We start from the raw sequence: 4,906 nt of genomic DNA, 5'->3' as shown, positions 1-4,906 counted from the left end.
TGGATAGATAAACCATTTTGCATATTGACCATCCAAGCATTATCTAACATTATATTAGAAGATATCATCCTGCTTAGTTGAATCATCATGATTCAGGAAAGACCATTGTTTTTTTAAGGTCTTTGGAAAAATCATCATGGCAAGGTTAAGTAGACATTCCATGTAATGTGGAACCAATACTAGTAAAGGGATGAAAGAATGCAATGGTCAGGATGTAGGCTCTTTGCGAGATATATGAATATCTAAATGATTGGATGAAAGCATAGGAATGCATGTTGGATCTAAAACTCTAGATAAGATTCTTGTGTATAGAATCTTGTGAAAGAAAGTTGGTCATAAAATATGCTTATGTATATGGATATATGATGCTTGAAAGGAATATGATTTGGCTTACTTAAGGATGTGTAAATAATTTAAGACTTTCTCTAAAATATATGTATAACGATGATTAACATCTAGTCTAGTCCCTAGAAGAAAAATTGTAACTTGGTAATAAAGTTCGATCCTTCGGCACTTTGATGCATGAAGGAAGATTCATATGGAGATGGATCATGAGGATGTTGATGGAATGAGAAGGTCATCATAACGAGGCAAGTCTAATTTTCATTATTGTTGGTTATTTGGTTAACATATTATTTTGCTACCTGGAAGAATGTCGCAGGAATATATGATGGCAGTTGAGGCAAGTGCAATTGTATGGATGAAGAATATTGAGGGAAGCTCAATATTTGGTACTGGAAAGTTGTAAGTTCAAGAAATGTTAATTTGGAAAGGGATGGTAGAAGTATGATAAGATAACCTGAAGGTTAAAGAATATCACATTTATAAGGAAGCCATGATCAAGCTTCAAGTTTGGGAAAGCTCAATGAAATGCCTTCATGTTGAATATGAAAGTGATAAGCAAGAAAGGTACCCTGAAACTTGTCACAAGATTGAAGAGAGAAGGTGGCTCCATGATATATTGAAAGAAAGAAAGCTCGATGATGTAGAGGAAAGAGGGAGCCAGAAAACTATGAAGAACTGGTAGCTAATACTCTTATGAAGGAAAATTGTAAGGCTTGTGATGATGACTTCTCAAATAAAAGGGAAGTCTAGATCTCCTCTATTTTTTAGAGGGGGTTATTCTCAAGATTAAAGGAGAATATGGATGTTGTCTTTGGTTGAGAGGGAGTGATGTGGGACATCACTTGTACATTATCCTCTTCAAGTGATGAAGAGAGAATGGCAGAGAATTGGATAAGAATTTGCGGTTTCCTTGATGATATTACATTCAAGAAAGGAAAGTGTTACACTAAAAAATGTCACCTTGACTACTTACAGTTAGTATGGCTCAAATCAACAGTCATGCTACCCTCTTAGGCAAGTCTTATGCCTCTGTTATCCATCTCAAACTCAAAGAAGAGAGAAAGTCTTGTAAAAACTATGTTTATCTCTGGGGTCGCAGGTTCTCTCTAGCCTTAACTGCGGGGACGCAGGCCATGTTCACAAAAGCTGCGTCCATGGACGCTCTGTATGTTAAAGGACAGGTGCGTCCTTCTGTAAAAGGCAAAATGCGCAAGTTTTATCTTGAAAAAGTTACTTGTGGTTACTTCTAGAACATTCTAGAGGTCGGTTTGATGAAATGGATGCGCCTCCAGTTGGTTCATGTATCTCTATTAAGAGGGAGCTTATCCCATCAATAAGGGAGCTATCCCACCCATAGAGGGGGATGATCCCATTGATAGTGGACCTGAATAACCTCTTTACAACACTATAAATAAAGGCATTGAGCCAGAAGGAGGGGAGGTTGGAGCTATACATTTTCTTTGGGTAAATGCTGCAGGATTTAGGTCTTCCATTAGAACCTTTGTGAGGAGAGATTGTCTTTACATGATTCTACTTGGAAGTGGGTGAGCTTTGTCAAAGTAGAGGAAAACACTTGATGGACCCTGGGAGGAACTTGCACAACACCAAGGCCAGGTTGTAAGAGTTTCTTTGTTTCGTTATTAATACAAACTGGTTTATTTTTCTCAATAGCTTGTGTTAATGAGTTATTTCATGTGTTCCTTGGTCTGCATGTTGAATCTATGTTTTATTATATGAAATACAAGTGCTCGGTAATTGTTTGATTGTTTGTGGTTGCAGGAATTGACTTGAAGGAAGAGCTCATCCGGATTGGCAAGGACGAACTACAACAACAGCGTTTTGGAATAAGGTAAGCCTAAACACTTGTACTTTTCATGTTGTAAAAAGTATATTTAGAGAAAGATCACTCCATTTTGTCTTGTTTGTCGCTAGCGAGTTTAGACTCCTAGGGAGGTCAGTTGTGTCATCCCAAATGACTTTTTCCGCCACGACAAATTGGCGACTCCGCTGGGGAATCCATTAATGAGAGAGTCTTTTCCTTTATATGAACTTTGCTTTGAGAAAATCATTTTTATTTTCTGGTTTTTGACTGTGAGAAGTAGTATTTGGGTGGCTTAGCTTTAGATTTAGTTAGATTTGGTTTTTCTTCCTTTTTCCAGAAGGACGCACCCTCTGAGTACTGCACAGTGCGTCCTTGGACGCGCTGTTGCCGTCTGCACAGAGCGGGCCCGCACCTGTGACAACGGGTGGCCTGCGTCTTCCTGTAAAAGTTAAGAAAATTCCATTTTTGCTTTAAATTGCTTTTAGATTTTGATTTTACTTAGTGTTTTCTGCCCAGATCCTTTAGTACCCTGTCAAGAATTCTCACCTGAACTGGTTTTGTGAGCTTTGAGTGTTTTAGTGGATTTCAATGAAGTTTAGACCTAGGGTTTGATTTTTGGATAGGTTCTGTAGTGACTTTGAGCGTAGAAAGTTGTCCAGCCTTAGATCTCTCTGGTTAGTCAACCTTCTTAGAAGTCGGGCCTGTCGTAAAGTCTCCTTGTTTGAGCAGCTTACCATTTAAGTTGTTTTGGGTCAAATTTCGAATTGCTTGTTTATAAAGTGTTGATTTCCATTTTACAAAAAGAACAAAAAGATTAGAGTTTTGTTTTGGCTAGCTTTTGGTTCTGCAATAAGCTAGTCCTTGATTTGATTGTAATCAAGTAAAACACCTTAGAATAATCATTGTTAGTTTTGACCTTATTTAGAATTGCTTAGAATAAATTTGCCTTTAGTTTACTTATGAGTGGATTTTCATAGATTTTGATAGTTGTTAAAGATTGCTTTTTGGTTATATTAGTTTTATTTGCTTTATTAAAAGAAAAATACAAAAACATCTTCTTTAAAAAGTCTTGTTTCAAGTAGCTTTTGTTTTTCAAAGAAGAAAAGAGTTTTTTCGTGCATGTAAAGAGAAGTTATGTTTTTATGCTTGGAAAAGAAAATCGAATTGTTTCTTTGATTGTCTTCAATTAAGAAGTTGCGTTTATAAAGATTGCATTCTCTCAACTTTTTAGTTAAAACAATTCATCGAAAAAGCAAAGTAGTGGATAAATCATCCTAGGTGCATTTTGTAGTGGTTTTGAGTCGAGTCAACACACCACTAGTTTCACTTCCATCACCTTTTGACTTAAAGAACAACCTTAAAAGTAACGCTTAAATTAAAATTGAACTAGTAACTTTTATTTTCTAGGGCTCTGAAGCACCAACATAGCTTAGGCTAGGGTCTTGGAGTAGGTGAGTACTTAACTCTCCAAGACTATAAAACCAAACAGTTAGTCTATCTTGAGTAGAACAAATCCAATTGTTTCAGTTACATTCTGGGAAAGCTCCTCTTAAAGGAGAAGCACGAGCTCGTGTCCGAACTAGTGAGGGGATCATTCCTCCCTCGTTGGGAACGACGCCAGACAGTACGTATTAAAAACGGTAAACCTCGGATTAACCATTGTCGAGGAGCCAGGGGTCACTTATCGGTAAACCTTGGATTACTGTCAAGGAGCCGGTAAGGGGATTGAGCTTGTTACTCTGCCCTTGCGTGCTGTCGGAGTTTAGACTGTTCCCCCAGGTGTAATTGTTGTGATTGGTAACCTTAGTGGCCATAATATCTAGGATTCTATCCAAGGTGACGGTGGAGGGAAGGTCCCACTGTACCTGGAGCAGACGTCGGCTATACTCACTTGGATTTTCTGGGCGGTACGCTTCACTTCGAGACGGTTAAAGTGGAGGTACTTGGTCCAGTCTATTCATTAAGCAGGTTGTCGGCGTAACTGTTCCACCCGCCATTTCTGTACTGAATCCTGCGAGGTTGGACCTAATCACCAACTAGCGCTTTTGGTCCGGAAGATACTGTTTGTGTGTGCTTTGACACTCTAGATTATTTAGGCGTGTGCTTCAAATTTGTTTGGTTCTTTAGAAGACTTAGGTGGTTTGATTTGAAATTTTTTACTTTGTTTTCGTGTGTTGTAGTTAAAAATCATTAATTGTGGCGGAATTACCGAGACGGTCCCGTCGCATTGCGGGCCAGTCTCCTGAAGTTGTTTCTGTGGCCAAATTGTTGAGAAGATCCCGTGAACTCAGGGGTTCACCTCCTCGAGACGACCCCAGTAATTTAGAAGGTTTAAAGGTCCTTGTAGGTTCACCTAGAGACAGTAGAGTAGGTTCACCTGAAGAAGGAGAATCTTCCTTGGTAGTCCATCCAGATTACCAAAGTTTAGAAACAGGTTACAATCCCGAAGCTGTTACAGTTTCCGAGCTTGCTGGTAGTTTTTCATCTGCCAGTGAAACAGGCGAAGAACCTGAAATTTCCGAACCTGTTACTCCAACTCCTAGTGTTCCTGATTCACCAAGAATAGAAAGAATTATCACCGAAAATCTTCTTGTTGGGTTAATTGCTATAGAAGAACTTGTTCCAGAGGAAGAAATAGGCGTTTCTGATTCTGAAGATATAATTACCCTTGATCTAAGGGAGCGTGAGTCCATCTTTTACAGTCCTCCTAGGAGTGAACCTTGGTACCTTGCATTAACC

This window comes from Pinus tabuliformis, chromosome 5_2 (genome assembly GCF_031772625.1).
Source record: "Pinus tabuliformis cultivar Carrire ecotype Pingquan chromosome 5_2, CPIR1, whole genome shotgun sequence".
NCBI classification, from domain to species: Eukaryota; Viridiplantae; Streptophyta; class Pinopsida; order Pinales; family Pinaceae; genus Pinus; species Pinus tabuliformis.
This window is presented reverse-complemented; position numbering follows the sequence as displayed.